Source organism: Harmonia axyridis, chromosome X (genome assembly GCF_914767665.1).
Source record: "Harmonia axyridis chromosome X, icHarAxyr1.1, whole genome shotgun sequence".
Classification (NCBI taxonomy): domain Eukaryota; kingdom Metazoa; phylum Arthropoda; class Insecta; order Coleoptera; family Coccinellidae; genus Harmonia; species Harmonia axyridis.
In genome coordinates, this window is record NC_059508.1 from 20,996,338 (window position 1) to 21,019,894 (window position 23,557).

The 23,557-nt window shown below is 34.6% G+C and overlaps 1 protein-coding gene across 1 annotated transcript in view; it reads right to left on the reverse strand.

Annotated features, from left to right (window-relative positions):
- LOC123686727 (syndecan) overlaps nt 1-23,557 on the reverse strand; it is a 161,098-nt gene that overhangs the window by 107,809 nt on the left and 29,732 nt on the right. The gene's annotated exons all lie outside the window — the stretch shown is intronic.

Sequence of the window (23,557 nt, forward strand, 5' to 3'; positions counted from 1 at the left end):
AGGACTATAAATAATGCGTTGTCCATTAGAATTTTGAACAGATTGATTAATTTCATAGGGGACTCAAAATAAAAAAGAGGAATGAATAAACCTTTTATTATAATTTACCGTCTTATCATTCAATTTTTTTCAATTCCACAGCTGAAAAACAATTAGGTATTCGACTATATGAAATTGTTGTCCTATCCATTGACTTCATAAAATATACTTGTTATTTAGAGGGTTTCAACAGATTTCTTTTCCTATGGAAAGGTAATTGAAAACTTTCAAAACGACATTGAATTCTAAGCACGATTAACTTTGATTCATCACATTATTACTATAACAATCTTGTTATAGTAATGATGTAATCAATCAAAGTAAACGCCTGTCAAATTATAATGATTTTATCACTTGCATCAAAATGATTGTTGTCGTAGATTTAACTTTGTTTATTGTTTTATATTTTTCTAAGAAATACTCATCCGAATTGAAAATATCTAGTTATAGGAGTTCAATAAAAATCACTGAATAATAAGGCGGAATATTATATTGATAATATAATAATATTATCTTTAAGTAATTGATATTCACTATTTCAGAAATTTACCTGAAGAGAAAAAAAATATTGTGCCAAAATTCCTCGTACAGTTAAATACCTTATTTCCGTTCTGTATCGGGTGTCGCAATGTCTAGTGAAGGGATCTCAGACAGAATCCCTTTGAGCTGGAAAAAAACGAATGGCACATTTTCGGTTTCGATGTTTGGGAGAATAAATCTGGTGGAAACCGAAATCTCATATTTTCAATTGTTTTCAGGCTATAAGAGAACATTTGAATATGACGTGAAATGAAAAATTCTCATAACATCTTTCTATCTCTGGTGCTCTGAACATACAACAAATACATTCGACTGGCAATTATTTCAGTAGAATCCATTGGTCATTTGTTTTTATTGCAATTAATTTCGGAGTTATAATACAAGTTATTGTTTTTTTAAATGAAAATCATGAAAATTACTGTGAAACATAAAATCGATATAACATGATCTTCAATGGATTGAAAAAATGAAAGTGACAATGAAAAAATTATTACCGGTTGATTTTTCTGAATTTTTCGTATTTTGTAGAATATGACTCCCTGAACAAGAAAGTCCAAATTAACCGTGTGTCGAAATTGAAAATGGCATTTCTTTTAAGTAACATTTCTCGCAGGAAAAATTTTTGAATTAAACACTTCTGCGCGACACATTTTGCTCACCCATAGGGTAATAATTTTAGAGTGGTTTTCAATAAAAATTATTGTTAGATACGGGTTGAGTCAAACATTATTCAAAATTAAATTAGTTTATTTTATAATTCACCCTGTAATTGAAAAAGGCATTACTCTTAGTTCGAGTGCACTATTATAATGCCAAACAGTATTGGCTATTAGGTACTAGTTTTTGAGGTACAAAGGGTAATATATTAAGAAGGGCGACTGTTACAAAAGTTGTCAAAAAGTTGTATTCAATGAAACTTTTAAAGGAGAGATACGGTGACGTTTACTTATTGTTATTTCATTTTGTCTTTGTACATTGACGACATTGTACTGGGTGTCCCAAATTCGATGCTCATTGATAGCTCCTCAATGAACTATAATACTAAGAGAAAAAATTTTCATGGACTAACGGATCTCTTTTTGAATATAGGAAGCGGATCATACATATCTTCATTCGTTCCCGAGTTTCAGGGCGTTTCTGAAAATGACTGTTTCAAATATACTGCTCTTCAAAAGTTAGGGGACTCTGCACAGACACGTATATAATGTTCTGAATTATGTGTATGTAACTAAGCACATAAAAACACATAGGCAGTTTTTACTATGCAACTTTCAAAGAGAGCTATATGTTGAGTTAGCATATTCATGGAAACAATGAAACCATCATTAGGACCAAACTTATCGGTGGAATTCATTGAAAATTGGGATGTAATTGATACATGCCGAGATCGAATCAGAGGCATATCAATTTTTTTAATATTCCAAGACCGGACTCTTTATTTCTCATTTGAAATGTTGAAGTTGAAAATATCACTTCGTATTTTGAATTTGAAATCATTGTTCATATTTTCAAAGAGTACATAAATTCAGCTGCAATACGCGGTATCACTCAAAGTTGTCACTCTAACATTCGAACATAAGTTCGAAAAGTTCGATTTATTCAGGAGTGAGACATCTCGTAAAAATCGTGAATGAATATAAAGAGTAAAAATCCTTTTTGAAACACAGTGAATGTTTGGTATATAGTAGTAATTTGCTAATTAATTAAATAATTCATCAAGAAACAACAATAAGAAGCAGAAAAAAATGATGCTCGGAGACAAAATATGAATTCCTCGAAACATTTTTTGTGGCTCTTTTTTTTCTGAAAATATGCTGACAACTGTAATTTGAGATGGTGATTACTCATTGGTTGTGTTCCATATTGTTATAAAAAATTATCAAAATGATCAATTTGACGCATAGAGATTATGATGATATTATGTTCTTGTATTTGTTATACGTAAGGAAAATAGACGAGTCTCAGTTCACCAAAGATGGTGTGTTTAATACTTAGATTTCTGACGGTCGCTTGCCAAGTTCGGTTCATCTTGACTTAAAAAATATTGCATTCTGCAATGTATTATTATAGGAATATATTTTCAACATGATGGGCTGGACCTTTTCGTTTTAGAATACCTTGATAATACTTATCCAAATAGATATATATATATATATATATATATATATATATATATATATATATATATATATATATATATATATATATATGTAGAGGAAGACTCGTTTCATAGTTCTCCCGATCTCTAGTTCTCAACCAACTTGATTATTTCTTATGGAGAGAAATGAAGGATATGGCTAATGCTGAACACATCCAGTCAAGAGACTAGTTGAATGAAATAATTAATTTTTGTGATATATTAAGAAATAAGCAAATTTCAGTTCTAAGAACTCTGCCAATACCTTTTTTCGAATTCCAATATAAAGAATGCAGTCGTTTTTTTTTTCGTCATTTTATGACTTATTACTGAAATTTGATGTTTTTCATTTGTTTTTGATGTTTCATCATTGAATGAGTTCGAAGAAGCTCCTGGCCTTTTAAATGATTTTTTCAGGAAGAATGTCACGTTTCATGTTCAATCACGAGGTATCACAGTCCTGTTTATGTGAATGATTCAAATTTTTCAAAATTTGTCCAACTCCAAAAATTCATAAAGAAAGAATGTTAGATGTGACAACTTTGAGTGATACCGCGTATTGAAGCTGAATATATTCACGTTATGAAAATATGAACAATGATTTCCATCAAAATACAAAGGGGTATTTTCAATCTGAACACTTCAAATGAGAAATAATGAGTTCGGTCTTGGAATATTGAAAAAAATCCATTTGTCTCTGACTCGACCACGGAATGTTTCAATTGCATCCCAAGTTTCAATAAATTCCGCCGATCAGTTTGGTTCTGACGATGGTTTCATTATTTCCATGATTATGCAAAATCACCCTGTAGCTTAGGAAAGGCAGAATTTATTTTTTGCAGACAATCCATACTGAGCTCTGGTAAAAGTATGTACAGTTACTCCCGGGACACCCTGTATATACATTTTTTGTTGATTTCCCTAACATCTGAAGAGCGGTATATTTCGTCTTGTTTAAAACACGTGTCCTCATTTCATTAAGCTAAATCACAATTAGAAGAAAATACTGTTGCAGCATATCAAGGCTCTCTGGAGACCATATGCTATCATCTCGTTCGGTCTTAATGATCATAAAGGGTTCTCTTCGGGTTTCCAAAACAGTCACGACATGTTCCATTCGATGCGACTTGATTTTCATTACTATAATTCCGAGACCAAGTGGAAAACGACCGCATTCGTGGGCAATTTCAGTACGAAACTCGATTCAACTGAAACTATCCGAGTTGTACGTTGTGCAGCAGTGGTTTTTTAAGGGTTAGACGACACTCGAGGTCTGGAAGAAAGGAAAAAAAGCACTTGCGATGATAATAACCGTGCACGACGAGAAGAGCAAACACTCCTATTTGTTTTACCTTGGAAATACAATTAACCAGGTAGGGATACAAGAGCCTGTAACGAACGTGTTGTAGCTCCACCGAGCTTATGCACTCGTAACAAGCTAAAAATCGGTTTTGAACGATATGAAATTTTTTATAGGAGCAAGGTTTTGTTATTTCCGTATTATATTTATTTATTTATTTTTGGAAAGATTGGGCTGTATTTTGGGATAAATAAATTGAATTGAATCGAATTCATAGAAACCAACTCTGTGCGGCACTTCTATATTTCAGAGAGTAGAAAACAAACTTTTCAATGACTGATAAACGATGAATTTATTCGAAAGAATGATTCGAAAATGGTTTCTTTTAGCCAGCATGTCTGCATTTTGCGCATATTCAGTTCAATTTCTAATGAAAGATAGATTTTTTGTCAATTTATTGCAAATTTACAATCTAATAAATTTGGTAATAAGTAAATATTTTGTATGATCTTGATTTGAGACAGTTATCATCCGGTTACGGTAGACAGAGTTCTATCCACAAAGATCTTCTGGCCATGTCCTCTTGAGTCTTCTTGTATGAGTAAGATCGAAAAGTTCGTTGAAGAGTGAGTTTTCGTGATCATTGGTGAGGGTCTCGTATTTTGTGGAATGTTGTCTTATAACCTTATAGTAGCTCAAGCTACACTTCGCCCCTATATCATGTATTTTTTTCTCTTACAATAAAGGCACTATTATTATTATTAACATATGGGATCTCCAAATCATTATGTGGTGGTTGGTTCGACACATACCATGGAGCATTTGCTATCATTCGCTAGATCTTGGATTGAAACCTTTGGAGGATTTTCGTATTTGTTGGCTTGCTGCATCCCCAGAGATCTATTCCGTATGTCCAAATTGGTCTGGTATGCTTTTATAGATCAAGACTTTGTTTTCTATGGTTAAAGTGGATTTTCTATCCAACAACCAGAACATTTGTTTCACTTTTAGGTTCAGTTGAGTTCATTTGGCCTTGATATCTGCCCTCCAAGTTAATTTCTCGTCCATATGAAGCCCTAGATATTTGACTCCTGAATATGGTTGAGTGATACTTGGAGGCAAGTGTTCCTTCTTAGAGTGAAAGTAATGTGTACAGACTTCGACTTCGATCTTCCATTTCATAAACCTTTTGTGTAGCAAGTTCAGGTGTTATTGGAGTTTATTAGATGATGTTATTGGGTCGACATCTGATGACATTATAGCTGTATCATCTGCAAAGGTTCCTATCAAAGTGTTGTTGGTTTGTGGTATATCTGCTGTAAATATTAGGTACAAATGGGGCCCCATACACTTCCCTGTGGGATTCCGGCTTGAATATTGTGATAATCTGAATATGCATCTTCCACCTTCAGTTGAAAATACCTATCACTCAAGTAGGATTTGTTCTTGAAAGATAGATGAAGATCAAAATATCATTAAATCAATTTAAACACGTACCTTGAAAAAAATAGTGTAAAATCTAAGTGACCCATTTTTTGCTCGCAAGTGTATTTGCATGAAATTTTGTACAAAAATCGGGTGGAAGAATCTGTTGAAGCAATTCAATGAACTGACAAAATGAAGCACTCTAAATAAGATATAATACAAATTAATCTCAAACTCCGCATTAGTATGGAGGTCAATTATTGTGCCTTACCAACTCGCCGAATTAAGAAGTTCTGCAGTTGTTTCTCTATTGCTAACGAGCAAAATCTTTGTCAAACACTTTCCATGCAATGAATATTTTTCATTATCATTCTCCAATCAATCAATTCTCTTTAATTAATATGATACTTTTTTTCAATAAATTCCATAAAAATATTCATTATGGATTTTTTCAATCGACCTTTAGATTCTGCACTATTAAAATCGGGAGAATACCTAGAAATATTGCTGAAAAACTTAACAACACAAAAAAATATATTGAATATTTCCAAGGAGATGCTTAGTTGTGTTTGAATCAATAAAGCTTTGTTTTTAATTCCCAACATTTTTATCTGTCATTTCTTTTTCAGAAACCCATATTCTACGTATAACCTACCACTAAAACTTCCAATACAATACGAACAACCATAATTTTCAAGAAATCATACCTAACATTCCGTTGAGGTTTAAGCGTCTTTTGAAATATTTATATGAGATCATTTAAATAGGAATGATACAATTCGAAATGGTTTGAAAAGCAACACTGTGTTTCAATTTTTGATATATTTTATCCAATTTGTAAGTTCATGGTCATATACACGCTTCAACAACGTTCAGAAATTGTCAATTTTTTTCATCAAAATCAGCGCTCATTTGTGAATATTGAGAGAAATTTGAGAAGGATTTGACATTTTTCAATTAATTGACTCACTTTTCGTCGTATTCAAGACAAATTTGAAAGGGAATTTTCTTTACAAGATACAGGATAACCAGTTCCAAGCACCGAAGCTTTATTTGGTTATTTTTTATTAGAATAATGAAACGAAATCGAGGGATTATATGGAAAAATTCTTGAGAAACTATAAAGCACAAAAGATTCACTACAGTACAGCTCGATTCGCAATATTTTTTCTCTAATTCCTTAATCGAAAACCCTCATTCAACAGATAACCTGCCACCAAATTCTCCATCCTTAATTTTCGAGAAATCGTATCGAAAATTCCTTAAAACATCTCACCTATAACACAAAAGGACAATGACCAACAACTATCATTATTAATTTTCTTAAATTACATTTTATTAGTGGGAATACCCACCAGCAAAGTGCAGAGATACCGCCTTCCTAAAAGCTGCTTTTTCAGGTAGTAACAACCCCATTCTGGAGTCTACAAGAGCAGGTAGAATGGCTTTATTGTCGTTTTGTTGATTTTTCATTGTCGGTTTGAAGACTTGAATGGGTAACATTTTTCGAGAGGCCGTAAAGAATGCGAGGGATTACCCATTGTACGAGGAATGGGAGAAACAAGGAAGTTAACACTTCAGAATTCTCAGCATGCTATAGCAGTGGATTTTATTGCAACAAATGTCCCAGGAAATCATTGATTGCCCGAGAGAAATATTGCTCTTTCTCACTTCCCTATGAAGGAAAAATATAACTTGCTTCAGAATTGGCTATTGGTTTGAAAAATACAGTTCTATTCATTGACATCTCATGGATTACAATTTCAAAAACCAAGTACAATAATTTGAAGGAAAATGTAATTTTAAAACAAGTTTTCCATATTTTTACTTCCGAACATTTGATACTAACAATATGATGACAATATGCATTGGGTAACCGCACAATTTAGAACTTATTTCAAGTACTTTTTCTGCTCACCAACTTGAATAGATTCTGGATTTTGTTTCCTCATGCACAATTTCTTGTCATTTTGTGAGGAAAATTCAATCATTATCACAGGAAGAATGCGACAAACGAATACCATAAATTAAGATCATCATGGAGGACCTGTATCAAGAGGTTTCAATCGGCTGAGTGCCTTCGTTTGGGATATACAGGGTGACGTTCATCTTATGAGTGAAATTTCAGTGTTGAATTACTCTTCAACTAATCGACCGAATAATTTCAAATTTTGAAGTTTTGTCACCCTTTACTATCGCCTTTCTTCAATATTTCTGAATTCGAGTAAATCAGATCCGGACTAGGAAAATTTCAGATTTTTCCTATTTTCGTGAATATTGGATCACCCTGTATGTGAACATTATGATTTTTTTCCATTTTCATAACCACAAAGAATTAATTCATTATGCAAATTCTAAATCTCTACTTGGCACGGTCATGCAGGGTGATCACGTCAATTTGCGAAAAACATGTGTTTCATTTCCATTTTCATTTTTTGAGATTGAAGATTGTCGTTGAAAACTTAGGACATTTAAAGCATTCTAACCTCAAACAGATTGGCTATAGTTTATAGTAGAAAGGTAATTAATCAAAGAATTCTCTCAATTAAATACTATTAAATGAGTTTTTGACGTCGAAATGATGTCAAAAAAAGGTTGAATCAACAACGAAATGAAACGCTGCTATTTATATGCCACTTGTTTGTTTATGATATTATAGTATATCCAAAGTCACTTGGAGGAAGATGAATATTTCAATTATACAAGGTTTGTCCAAGTTTCCAGAAATTCCTTTCGGCCCAGTGAATTCATTGCCTAACAATACTTTTAGATAAACCCCGGTATTTTGCAGATCGCGGTATCCACTTCAAAGGGACATCTATGGCCAAGAGTTTTTATGGACTAGTTCAAGTGACTTTGAATAAACTATACCAAGTTGCATGAATTTGCATTTTAGCGGCCTCTTTGAATTTAATCATTTGTTTGTAATTTTTTTTTTTGAGAAGTATTTATAAGAACTGGAAATATGCAGTTCTTAGGTAGTCGATAAACATCATTTGACTGATTTGAGTGGATTTGAAATCATGGCTGAATATCCTATTATGAAATTACGTGTGAAAGTGACATTCATTCTGTTTATCGAAAAGAGCAGATGTTTTCTTATTTTTCTTTTTGAAGAAAGAGCTGAATATCCATTTTTTTTATGTTCTATATGTTGACACAAAATTTCAGCAGAGTGTGGCTAATAACCTCTGAAATAGATATTGAATTAAAAAAAAAACTGTAGTTTTCAGATTCAATATAGTAAAATTGTGAAAACAGGAATTGTCCCCTACGATTTCCATTCAGGTTTTAAAAGATAAATTCCACAAAAACAAACTTCTCCTTCTGGAAAACTCGTTCTAGTCGTAGGAAACAGCGTCTTAATAGAGGAATGGAAATTCGAGTTCCTTCCGAGGAAGTCAGAAATCATATTTAATTTTTATGAAACAGTTCCCGGAGAGATTTTTCGCCATTTCGACGAAACAGCAAATCATCTCGGAACGATTTGCCATTTCCTCTCTTCTACAAACGAAAATAGGAAATGAAGAATATCCGAACAGATGTAGCCACTTCGGAAGACCAGCCAGAAATTGATATTTTGTGACTTTGTTGTTTTGTGTTCAGATCGTAGTCCCTGATTTATCTGCTTGAAATGTAGTAAGCCTCTTTCCGTCGTCTCGAAGGAAATCTTCTAAAAGATAAACTTCATCTCCATCGAAAATATTCAGTGTCCGTGAAGTCAGCACCCACTTTTTCGAAAATTAATTTTTTCTTTCTGCATTCGTCAGTAACTATTTGTAACATAAAAATTTTCCTTTGTACCTCAAGATAACTGGTAGAAAAATACCGCATTCCGCTGGGGTGCCAACTTCATGCTTTTTCTCGATTTTTCCGATTTTTCTCAAAAAAAAATTGTTTGAAAGAACATCTTTAGTAACTGTTTGTAACACAAACATTTTTGTTTGTGATGTATAATATTATAAGAAAATATTATTTTGAGAATAAATTTTAATTGAACCATGAAGAAGCTCATATTCAAAAGTTATTTCATAATCAATATTCAAAAGCAACTATTTGGTAAATAATATCTACCACAAACCAAAATTCGATTGATTTAGTGAAAAACTTACCAGGGACCGTATTCTCGACAAGTGATCTTTCAAAACGTATACGTTCATTCAGTGTTCAGAGCACTGAAAGTACGTATACGTTTTGAAAGATCACTTGTCGAGAATATGGTCCCTGGTATAAGGATATTCGTCTTTGTGTTACAAACAGTTACGAACGATGTTCTTTCCTAACTGAATTTTTTTTTTGGAGAAAAATCGAAAAAAAGCGTGAATTTGACACCCCAGCGGAATACGGTATTTTTCTACCAGTTATCTTGAGGTACAAACGAAAATTTTTTATGTTACAAATAGTTACTAATGAGTTACTAACGAATGCAAAAAAAAATCTTCATTCTCGAAATGTGGGTGCTAACTTCACGGAAACGGGTTCATGACATTGAAACATTTCGACTAAAAATTATAGTAAGTAGCTTGAATCAGTTACTTTATTTCATTAATTATTTCCAGCACAACTTTGTTCTTAACCATCAATAACTTCTCTAAACTGACTAATACAATAGAAGTTACAGTAACATTACATCCCTTCACTTTCGCAGTAATGTATTTGTTTTCTAACTTAATGGAGCTAATGCTGTACGATTTAGTTCACTAAAAGCCCTGACGTACCTACACAAAGATTCTATATGTATTCCACAACGTATGTGGAAAAACTCCGAAATGAATTATTCTACTAGTAGATATTAACGCAAGTTTCAAGAATATTTGTAATGGTTTTTTTTTATAATTCAAGAAAAGTTTTTAAGCCCTTCAATTTCATCGTTGTACAGAAATTATTGTAGATATTCAAATGAGAACCGAATATATAAAACAGTTTTTTAAAAAATTTCGCAAATATACCTTAAAAACGATTAGACATCCAATATTTCCTACTCCATAATTCAATCGGATCATAGAACAAAGAACGATTCGATCTTCCTCTTCTTCTTAATATATTACCTGGAACAAAAGCAAGAAATTAATTTACGAGAATGAGAAATACAAACAGGGTGATCATTCATGTTATTAAATAGATGAAAATTCAACAAGATCCCATCATAAATTCAAAAACAAATCCCTATATATCCTAATTTAAATCGTATACTATATAATCACATTATTTATGTTGGATTCATGGGGAACTATTTATAGACAAATGTGTAGTAGACGGTGAACTTTGAAGCCGAGTTCACACGGGGAAAATTAAATTGATGGAAGCAACCAAGAGGAATTGGGCAGCGAGAGGAAGTCCTAAAAGATTTTCATCTCTTGGGAGGAAATAGGTCTCTAAATAAATTCAATTTTCAGTCTCCCAGATTCCAAAGCTTAGAGAAACTGACGTCATCTTTCGGGTTCACAGTCGAATTAACCACACTCTTGTGATTTTGTATTTTACAATGATGTATTCCGATTTTCGATCATTTTCAGAAACTAAAATTTACAACTGAGGAATAAGGTAGTAATTTATAGTTTCTGAAGATGACAATAATTGTTAAAGCGGTTTACATCACAAAGTGCTCAATAATAGTATATCTATAACAAGTTGCAGAATGGGCTCCTATTCCAGCACGAATGCGAACGCATGAGTGTTGGAATTGCCTTCTGCAACGAGTATTAGACGATATTTTCTCTATTTCAGTCAAGTTTTGTGAAATATTGTCGAAATTCTATGAAAAATTTTTATAAATCCTAGTGACATTTGTATTGTATCTTGGCAGTTGGTGTGACTGTTAAGATAATTGACAGATTATGTAATTCGAATTTGAATCGTACGTTTCGAATTTTGAAATAATTCAAAACTACGTATTAAATTCGTGGATTATGTCTGACGAAATCGATTTAACACCAGCAGAATTAAAAGAAATTGCGAATAATGTTGCTAACCATTTCACCATATACAAATTAAATTATATTGACATTTGGCGTCTGTTGAAATTTGATAGGTTCGGATGTCAGTGTAGATAACCACAAAACGAAAAATTTAACTGAAAACAATGCTGTAATGAACTCATTACAGCACTGTTTTTGGTACTGTAATGAACTCATTACAATACTGAAATAGAGAAAATAATTGAACGTGCTATAGAAGCTTCATCGTACGCGAACAACCAACAACTAAAAGACGACATGAAGAAAGAAACTGTAAAAGATACAAATACAAATAAATAAACAGAAGTTTCACAGAACAGTAGAAATCCTTCACGATTGAAATTAAGATTACCCTGAAAGCAAATGTAAAAAAAAAGGATTAAAATGAGACAAAAGGTCTGGGAAAGATATGTACTGATAAAACCTTTGTAGTAGCCCTGAGGATGGAATAAAATATTCCGAAAGCTAGGCAAGAGAAAAAAAGAGTTTTCTTTATTAAACCTGGTCGAGACCCTTAGGAAAGCAACAGTATAATATGATATATAAATTTCTTATCAAGTTTTTTTATCGAGTTTACTGCTTTTTCAGATAGCACTATCAGAAATTGCAGTTGCAATTTGAAAAATTGTCAAAAAAAGAACTATAAATGAACTAAACGACTAAAACGTAAAACGATTCGCATCTTGAAATTAAAGTTTCTCGAAATGCTTTTCCTTGTTCAAATAATGAATGTAGTCCTTACTTTATGTACACACTGTATAGTTGACGAAGCAATTGTGCTGAATGAAATTTTCGTAAATACAGTGATTTTATGTTTGATCAATTCAATATGAATATGAGTCAAGTAGAAACCAAAGCAATTTGAAGATAATTTAGTGTAATTTCGTCTTATAAAATCATACGTCCCAATGCTCAATAAACAGCTGCAATTCAATATACAGAGTTGAAATTGCATAAAATGAGCTCCATACAATTTCAAAAAATCAATGCTTCTTCGTTCGAATTGGGTCCTCCTATTCGAGAAAGAGCTGAAATTGCGTAGAAAAATTGCAAATTCTGAGGATATTCCCGCAGAATACCAACTATCCGGTTATTCTACGCCAAATGAATTCATTCAAATATAGAGCTCGAATCCATGGCTTGCATTCGAAGGGACTCGTATACAGAGAATTGACACAAATAAATGTCAATTCAGGAATGGGGCATGTTTCAATAGGAGCTGCTCAGATTTTTATCAGCATCGGTTGAAATGTGATAGGAATATCAGATGCGAAACGTACGCCGCTGTTTGAATGGATCGAGAAGGAGTTATATTGGTCACTAGTATCAAGGTTACCCTTGATAAAAAACCTTACTAGTTGTGAATGAACACTGTGTTATTGTCTGTCAGAAATGAAGAAATATATTCGATCGTCTCAATGCGAATCGACAATCGAAAGAATTATAATCCTTTATCTTATTCAATTAAAATATTTTTCTTCAAAAATTGCATATGAATATAATCATATTTCTTAATATATGACCTCTCGAGGATAAGGAATATTATTCATGATTGATTTTGACGTGAATATGCTGCTTTCAACATATAAATGATATCAGGAAATTGCATTTCAAGAGAAACAATTTTTTTAATTCAATTTCCGAACCCTATACAGATCGTCCAAAAACCTTTACGAAGCACATATAGCTAAAAATAGAAATTATTATTTATTTCTCTTTTCATTTATTCATTTACAATCTATCGGGTGTTCCAAACTCGTTGTCTGGTGAAGAGATCTCAGAATACCTTTGAGCTAGAAAAAAATGAATGGCACATTTCCGGACTTGATTTTTGAGAGCATCAATTTGGAGGAAACTGCGACCTGATAAATTCAACTATTTTCAAGCTATAAGAGAAAATTGGAAAATGGCGTAAAATGAAATTTCTCATAACTTCTTTATTACTGGTGCCCTCAACATGAAACAAAAACATTCTTCAGACACTTCTTTCAGCAGAATCCATTGGTGTTAAACTCTCATTGCAATTAGTTTTGGAGTTATAATACAAACTTATGTTTTTTTTTTTTAATGTAGACCACTTACATTCCTGTAAAGAATGAAATCGCTTTTTTTCCCTTTTGAAAAATATATAGCATGATATATAAATTTTTATAACTATAATATACCATATATATATATACCTAAAATGAATACTTTAGGAGTTGTCGAGGAAGAACCTTAAATGAGGAAGAACCGCAATTCCTCACTGTGTGGAGTGGTCTGTGACTTTCGGAAAACACAGAAAGATACTTAAATTCGATGTTTGGATAACTAAATTTTAAATTTCATGAATTATAACTAATTTTTCGTTGAGATTGTTGAGAAATTCATTACAATTCTCAAAATGTCAAATTTAGTTATGGAAACATACGAATTTCAGTTTCTTTCTGTTTTCCGGGAGTCACAAGTCTGTGACTCCCGGAAAACACTAACTATGTGGAGTAGTCACTCCACATAGTTACAAATTGCGGTTTTTCTCATTTAAAGTTCTTCCTCGATAACCCTCAAAGTATTCACTTTAGGTATAGGGTTTGCTTGAGTAACCCCCATTTTTGTACGTAGAATCGACAGAAATAATAAAAAATATAGATTCTGATTTGAAAATCTTGAGTTTTGATGAATTTGAATTGTCCAAGTTCATGATCTTCTTATAAACACCCTGTATATTTTTGGTCCAAACCGTAAACAGCCTTATAATACTACGTATTTGCAGAATCGAAAAAGAAAAAATTTTTTTCGAAAAAAGCTTTTTCTGCCGAAAAATTAAAAAAAAAGTGAGTTCCCATCGCGCCCATTTTTTTCATAAGAATCCCATTAACTCATAAACCGTTGAGTTTTTACCCGAAGTATCGCATATTGCCGAAATTGTCGTCAGCTATCTAATGATGGAATAATATACTGGATGTGCCATTTGAAATAAATTGTAGAAATCTGAAAATATTCAAGGGAGAAAGATCATTGTCTCAAACCCCAATATCCCAATTTTCAGTTCAAAATTATGATTACGCCTAACAGGCTATCCCGGTGAATCACCTTGTATTTCGTAGGTTCTCCCTGTCACGCCATAAAATATGAGCTTATTTAAAGGAAAGTCATGCGGAACCGCATCAAAAGCTTTGCCTAGGTCTAGACAGGTGAATTCAACAACTTCGCTTTTGTTATACGTCTCAAGAATCGTTTCCAATACATCTATCATTGCCGATATAGTTGATTTTCAGCCTCGACGATTTGATATCAAAATAGTAGTGAACTCCGACGTACGTTGATCAAATTGACATTAAGCCCACTGGGAAATTCAGACCAGGAAGCGAAATACGATAAATTCGCGTGATAAAAGCGTAACCACGTGTTTTAGCGCCCACGACCTCAAGCCATGCTGGAATTAATGAAGATAACTTTCACCGAAGATGCGACTACGGCAATCGCGTCGATGATAAACGATCCGTTTTCAATCGAGGAGAGACTTTTCACCGGAAAAGCGTTTCCCTGAAATCGACCGGCATCGAAATGAATGATTCCTTCCACCCACCACCAAGAATCATTTGGTGGTTTCCTCCCAATCATATTCTCCGAAAATGTGATTTATTACCTCAATTAACCCAATTGATCATTGGAGAGTAAATACGAAATATATGAGCAAATTATTTTTTTCTTCCCGATGGTTGCTTCATTACAGCTCACCTACTTTTAACATTTGTTGTTTACATTTAAGCATATTAAAAGTATTTCACTAGTTCGATCTTCTTCTTGTGATTTAAATGTTAGTTGTAAGATTTCTTCATTCTGATCACCGTCAATTGCTGTCTCGATCAAGACAATAAAAAAATATGTATCCAAAATTAAGACAAGAAAGAACAGAAGAAATATTGGAAAAAACTATTTTGCCTCTTCCCAGGTGGATGGAAAACTGTTTACATGATTCTGATATGAAAAAAGAGGAAAAAGTGGACGATCCAGAAATTAAAAATCACCGAACTTACTCCCGTTCCAAATAAGGTAAAATAAAGAGCAATGTAAGTAAGATTTAGTCACAAATGGACATGAAAGAAGCCTTCGATAAGATGGCACAAAGAATTGATAATCTTTAGTGCTGGCAAGCAGGTGTCTAGGGGTTTAATATCAATGTGTTAGAAAGAAATGCCGAAAGTAATTTTCCCTCTTCCCTTCACAAACAGTGAAGTCCAATTAGAAAGAAGGGGAAAGCACCCTAGCTCTACAAATTTTCGTCTCTGGTTTCGATCATACTTGTAGATATTCTCTGTACTCATCGAGATACAATATCTATAACTATTATTATTATCTCGATGTCTGAACTAGACTGAACTTCGAACACGCCTACGTATACCTTCTTACCTCAAAGATATGTTGGAAAGGGAATTGCTTCAATGAACAATTCTATTCAGTTGTTCCTCGCACTGCATATCTACAATATGAAGACGTATCTTATTCAATACTGAGTAAATGAAGAAAATAGATTCCGACAAAAAACTACCCCTAACTAGCAAACAAGAAGTTCAGAGTCAACATACCTACATGTAGCTATATCGACAAGGAATATAAAAGTAGGTGTACCTCAAGGACCTGTAATAGGCCTCCTATTATTCGATATTTTGCAGGAGGCACTTAGATCTACTATTCCCACCGCAAAAGTGTTATAAAACAACTGCAGAAGAACGTACATGAAGTTATGGAATATTTCGAACGAAATAGTCTTTTTTGGAGCAAACAATACTTTGAAAGAGAAACATGGAACAGTTATTTATAATTCAAGTGCATAAGGTTTTGATATTTTTTCACGAGTTCAAAATTTGAAAATGAGCCATGGAGTGGCGAGTTTTTGAATGAACGACGGTCAGAATGAGAGCCTTCTGTACGAGTATTATATACTAACTGACAAAGAAACTGCAACACCCAGAAGGTGCAGTTTAAATTTTAAATTGTTTTTGTTAATAGATAATATAGCATAGATAATATAGCAAGGGGTGAATAAAAAAATCGTGAAAGTTTTTTCATGTAAACAATTTATGTTACTTAAATATTGTAGTCGTTTTTTGCAAGTTTTTTGAATTTTACAACAAATCAGCTGTTCGAGGAGATCCAAAGTCGATGTAAAGTTGTTGTTAAAATGCCTAGAGCACGTGTACGCGGAAACTATCGCCAGTTAAGTGAATTTGAAAGAGGTCGAATTATTGGTCTTCAGGAGGCGGAGCTAACCGTACCTAACAGAAATCCAACTACTGTTATGAGATGTTGTCCCGATCTTTCTTTTGGGACATCATGGGTAGAAGGCTTCGAAATTTACCCCAGCCTCCAAGGACTTTGGCGGCTCTGAGACATGAAGTACAGGTAGCTTGGGATAGTATCCCTCAAGAAGAAATAGACCAACTTATTGCATCAATGCCGAAACGTGTTGGGAAGTGTATCTTACTATACTATCTATGTTTTACCAAGAAAAAATTAAAATTTAAACAGCTCCTTCTTGGTGAAGTTAGTCATAGTCAGTTAGTATATATTGTTTTCTCTGATTCACTGCGTATTTATTGAAATTATGGAATATTTCCATAAATTTCGTTTAGTGATTTTTGCTGTGAAAAATGTTGAATGGTTCTTTATCACAAATTAAACAGATAATAGATAAATCCGTGATAGGACAGTTCCTAGTAACAACATAAAATAATTACCATAAAATCTGTGTGAAAGCCACGAAAATCGAATGGGAGAAAGAAGCTTAATAACTGAACCTAATTCTCGAGCAGTGGCCTGAGATTCGCCATACATTTAGAACAAAATATCAAAAAAACGAAGCAATTGAATCTGAGTCATCTCTGGGAAACAATCTCAAAATAATAAAGACAGTGGTTATTTTCATTACACAATGTGGAAAACTTCGAAAACACTAACAGAAATACGATATGCCATAGGAGCTCCATGGCGCATGAGAAAACCACAGATAAAAGACGAACCATAGATGGCAAACAATGATTAGACAATAAAGTAATTGACAGAAATCTCATGGGAACGAATGAAAGAACATGCCATATAGCGAAATAGCAGACTGACAAAGGGCACATTTATGCGAAAAAAAAGCACAGAGGCCTTATACGAGGGAAGTTACCTCAGAAGCAATCGTAGAAGAAAGTGCTACAACTATTACAAGTGACGTAGAAAGACATTTCGGTTCTCTAAGGTTTCTCATAAGGATTTATGTGGACCTAGATGATACCCTTAGCGAACTCCATCCCGATTAGTATCGACTTTTCATATTCAAGTCCATTTTTTCCGAAACGTTTCGGGCTCGAATTGAATGATTCCTCCCCCCACCACCGGGAATTATTTGGAAGCTTTTCCGCCAATTAACGACAAAACGGCAAATGCGCAGCCAATTGAATTCCGCAAAAATGAAATTTATTCCCCCCAATCGCCCTAATCAATCATTGGAGGATAAACAAGGAGGTTAGAAAAATATGCAATAAACGTGGAAAAGGCCAGTTTTCCCGGCTTTTCCCTACGCCGTATAATCCCATTTAAATAGTGGGAAAATTTATCTGTACAGACCGTGAATTATTTCCCGCCCATACAGCGTAATTAAAATGTATTCATGTGGATGAAAAACTCGTTGGAAAATTAAAGGATCGCCGGTGTGAAGTCGTTGAATGGGTAAGGGACTTTGATGAGAACGGAAAATGCGTCCTTTCGGAGGGTGAGAGGGGTTGGGTTTGGCAAGGGGAAGTCATCCCAGGAATTCGGCACGATTAGGGCGAAATTGATATTCCCCAAATCACCTCCGCGTCCGCAATTTGGGTAACTTACATCAAGTATTGATTAGGTACTACTAATTGGTTACAGTCTCGTTCTGAATTTATATTATTGGCAGACATGTTTTGGTTCAATAGCTCATTTAACATCTATCTGGGCTTTTCCACAATTCGCTAACCACATTCGTATCGAATAATGTAATATTGAATATTGCCCTGGAATATTCCCTCTAATATGGAGTTTCCAGGAAATTCCGAATAGACATTGATGAGCAATTAAAACTGGCACACGATATACATACATAATTACTTCACTTGTAGTTGTCACTGGCCGTGTAGTCCGAGGTGTCAATGTTGAAATTTCGAATGGCTTGTTAGAACGTCAGATTGGTCGCTCAAAAACTCTCTCGACATCGATTCTGAATACCTATTATGATTTATTTTAGGAAAAAGACCTTCAAGTAACAGGCCAATTGAAAAGTCCCCGGTCTACCATAGTAAAACACATTTTTTTGGCAAAATTCGATTTTATTATTCAACATAGTTGTTCTTCGAGGACGATACAGCGATCTTCCAACTTTTCAATACCATTTTTGCAGTACAATTTGTCTTTCGCTTCAAAATAGGCCTGAGTTTTGGCGATTATTTCTTCATTGGAGCTAAATTTCTTTCCAGCGAACATTTTTAGAGGTCTGAAAACAGGAAAAAGTAGATGGAGGCCAGATCTGGCGATTACGATGGATGCAGAAGCAATTTGAAAGCCAATTCATGCAAGTTTGCCATTGTTTTCATTGATTTATGACACGGCGCATTGTCTTGATAAAACAGTACCTTTTTTTCTTCAAATGGAGCCGTTGTTTAACGATTTCATCCTTTAAACGATCCAATAACGCAAAATAATAATCGCTGTTGATGGTCTGGCACTTTTGGAGGTAATCAATGAATATTAAATCTTGCGCATCCCAGAACACTGATGCCATAACCTTGCCAACTGACTGTTGTATTTTTCCTCGCTTTGGATTCGGTTCATCGTGTGCAGTTCACTCAACTGACTTTCGGTTGGACTCCGGAGTGAGATGATGGAACCATGTTTCATCCATTGTCACAAATTCAGATTTATTGCACTTGAACAGCTTCAAACACTGCTCAGAATCATTAACACGTTGTTTCTTTTAATCGATTGTGAGCTCGCGCGGCACCTAGTTCGCACACAGTTTTCTCATGTACAAATATTAGTGAATGATATGATGTACACGTTCAGATGATACCTTCACAATGTCTGCTATCTCGATCAACTTCACTTTACGGTCATTCAAAATTATTTTGTGAAGTTTTTTTATTTTTTCGTCGGTGACAGCCTCTTTTGGGCTGTCCACTGCGTTCGCCGTCTTCGGTGCTCATTTCACGTTTAAACTTAGCATAACAATCAATGATGGTTGATTTTCCTGGTGCAGACCCCGGAAACTCTTCATCAAGCCAAGATTTTGCTTCAACTGTATTTTTACAGGCTCGTAGGAAAGTGATAAAAAACGATACCACCCTGTTTTTTGAAATGAGAAATTTCATAATCATAATGAAGAAGTTGTCGAGGTTCGGTATTTCTGTTGACCTTCGGTTGCTCTTGTAGTCTTATCTGGATGGCAGGCGGTTGTATGTTGAATATGAGGAAGTGAAATCTTACTATTTTATAGCCTGTTCTGGAGTGCCACAGGGGTCCAATCAACGACGTTTGTAGTATTCTAGTATCGTTGAGGCTTCTTTTCGCAAATGATCTTAAATTCTTTAGAGAACTTGTCAGTATAGCTGGTTGTTTTATTCTGCAGGACGATATTCAATTTTTCAAAAAAATAATTTCAAATTCAAAATGTATTTTCACATTTAAAGTACATTATTTTCACAGTTTTTATTTATTATCAGGTGTGTGAATAAGTCTTTCCCGTTTTTTTTCAAATTTTGAGCCTTTATTGTGAAAAAATGGTTACAAATGAATTATTGAAAGTATTGGCCATCGCTAGATACAACTTTTCCCCATCTTTCTGGCAACATACGAATCCCGTTGCGAAAAAATTCGACCGGTTTGGCCTCTATCCAGTCATCCACCCATTTTTTGGCTTCCTCGTAGGAATGGAAGTGCTGGTCAGCCAGGCCATGCGTCATCGATCTGAAGAGATGGTAATCAGACGGAGCAATGTCTGGACTATACGGCGGGTGGGGTAGGACTTCCCATTTGAGCGTTTCCAAGTATGTTTTCACCGGCTGTGCAACATGTGGGCGAGCATTGTCATGTTGCAAAATAACTTTGTCGTGCCTGTCGGAGTATTGTGGCCGTTTTTCTCGCAGTGCGCGGCTCAAACGCATCAATTGTCGTCGATAGACCTCGCCTGTGATCCTTTCATTCGGTTTCAGAAGCTCATAGTAAACCACACCTAGCTGGTCCCACCATATACAGAGCATGAGCTTGGCGACATGATGGCTTGGCCGTCGATGATGATGCATGGCCGGGTAGTCCCCATGATTTTCTTCGCTTCTGATTATCGTAACGGATCCACTTTTCATCGCCAGTCACGATACGATGCAGAAAACCCTTTCTTTTATGTCGCTGAAGCAGCTGTTCGCAAGTGAAAAAACGCCGTTCGACGTCTCTCAGCTTCAGTTCGTACGGCACCCAATTTCCTTGCTTTTGGATCATTCCCATGGCTTTCAAACGCTTGGAAATGGTTGTTCGGTCAACTCCCAATGCTTCAGCAAGTTCTTCTTGCGTTTGACACGAATCTTCATCAAGCAAAGTCGCCAATTCTTGATCTTCAAAGATTTGCGGCCGCCCGGAACGCTCCTTGTCTTCCACGTCGAAATCGCCACTTTTGAAGCGTCGAAACCATCCGCGAACACTTGAATCATCGACACAACCTTCTCCATAAGCTTCCTGAAGCAACCGATGCGCCTCGGCAGCAGATTTCTTCAAATTGAACCAATAAAGTGAAACTTCCCGCAAATGACGTCGACTCGGCTCAAATTTCGACATTTTCACGATTTCAAAAATTTATGATGCGAAAAAATTTCAACTAATGTGTTAGTGTGGAATTGTTGACAGATGAATAAGCTTTGATTATGACATATGTAACCATTAAATACTCGCACAGTATTGGTGGCGCCATCTCTTACAAAAAACGGGAAAGACTTATTCACACACCTGATATGATACATTCGAAAACATCGAGAGATGTGCAACAGTACCTAGACAAAATGGCTGTTTCTACCTTTGCACTCCCTCACGTTCCTCGAAATGTACATACAAATTAACAATTGGCAATAAGACGAAAATTGGAAAAAACAAAACAAGTGGAGAAAGCAGCGACGGCAGGTGAGGACTCATCCGGACATGCTATACTATACGAATGTTAGTAAATAGTAGTTCAACCATAAATATATTTTTCTCAATCCAGATTCAGCCATGGTTTTTACCTCATCCCAGGTTTCAGCACAGAAAGTTAGAGCTGTGTCATCAGCATAACAGACTGAATGAGCTCCTAAATTCTTTATTTCAGCTATATTGTTCATATAAATAAGGAATAACAGTGGTCCTAAGACCGTTCCCTGTGATATCCGGCACTTCTCTGAATGGTGCTCATCGAACAAATTACTCCTGAATATTAAGACATGTGAAGTATTGAGTTACTCCAGAAAACTTTCTCCTATTGAATTCGAATATACAAATAAGGATAAAACTTTGAAAAGAGTTGTTGAAACTAAAGACTTGGGCGTTTTGTTCGGCCGCAAGCTCTCATTCAGTCCCCATATCGAAAACATCATTTGCGGTGCCAATAAGTCTTTGGATCTTCTTCTGCGCGAGTACAGGGCTATACAATCAGTGTATTTCTGCTAAGTGCGGAGTAAGCTTAAATATTGCTGTGTGGTATGGAATCCATATCACAGTAAATATATTTCAGCGTTGGAATCTATTCAGAGGAAGTTTTTGTACTTTAAGAAGCATACTATTTATTCTGTTCTTCCCGACCATCAGTCTTTGTTGAACGAGTTTAATTTCACTAGTTTAAGGAAAAGAAAACAAATTGCTGATGCTATTTTTGTATATAAATTGATCAATAATCGTATTGATTCAGTATCGTTACTTCCTCTTCTGGATTTCAACGCGTCTAAGACTTGCGTGAAGATCTAATTTAACGTTTAGGATTACTGTCCCAAGTTCGCAGCACCATTTCCACAGACCTGTTTTGTCGATGTGTAAAAGCCTAAACAATATCCCTTCAGAGACATCAAAAGATAAGGCTAAAAATTATAAGGAAATCAATGTTTCCACAAACTGAACCCTGACGAGTTCTTAAATTTTTTTTCCAGAAATTAATACTAAACAACATATTCAGATGGGGCATCATGTTGAAAACTGGATGGAAGTGGATGAGGCCAGAGCCGACGTTGAGAAATTACATGCATAATAAACAGCTTTGTACCTCATAATGGGGTTATTACAGCAAATGCAAGTTTGAACGAGTTTCTTCTTTAAATTCATCAGATTAACTGCCGAAACTTTTTGAATTAATTTTTCAAATATGGGGTTTTGCATTTTAAATTAGTTTGTTTCTAGTTCACGAATTGTCAATAGCGCCTCTAACAACTTAACCTGGCTTAAATAAAAATATTGGGGTAAAAACGCAATACATCAAATTGAAGTACTCTCAACCATAATGAAAAATATGTAATGTTCATGTAATTTATATGCGTTTCGCCTTATTGAATCTTCATATGCAATGTGTTTCAAAAAACTTGTTTTTTTTTAGAAAAAATTTGAAGTTTATCAAATGGTTGTTTTGAATCTGATCTGAAGTGTAGAGTGAAGACAGTACAAATCCAGTAGAGTAGCTATCATAGGACATTGAGGTGCTGAACACATATTTACTTGATGAAACCAAACCAGTTTAAAATGGAGCCAATTTTTTTTTGTACCCAGGGTTATCTGGCTACGCTACTGTACAAATCGAGATTATTCGACCTTCCAATGAGTGTTTAAAAATAATAACGTGAATATTTGAATTGAGGTTACTACAAAACTTCGCAAATGAGTTATTGTTATTTGGTTTTTTTTCAGGTAACTCTCTGTGATTATCGATTTTGACTGATATCGAATATTCCCTCAAGATGCGACGTTTGAAAAAAAAATATTCCCAGATGATTGTCAAACGATGGCAACGAGAGCACTTTTGGGTCGTTGTGAAGCACCTTCTTGGCTGGATAAAGGTGAAATATTGGGAAAGTTGAGCTGTTAGTCATGTGATGAATCGAAACCGTGTGCGTCGCTCAAGAACAAATATCACTGCTGTAGCTCGTGGTGTTGACGAAAACCCATATT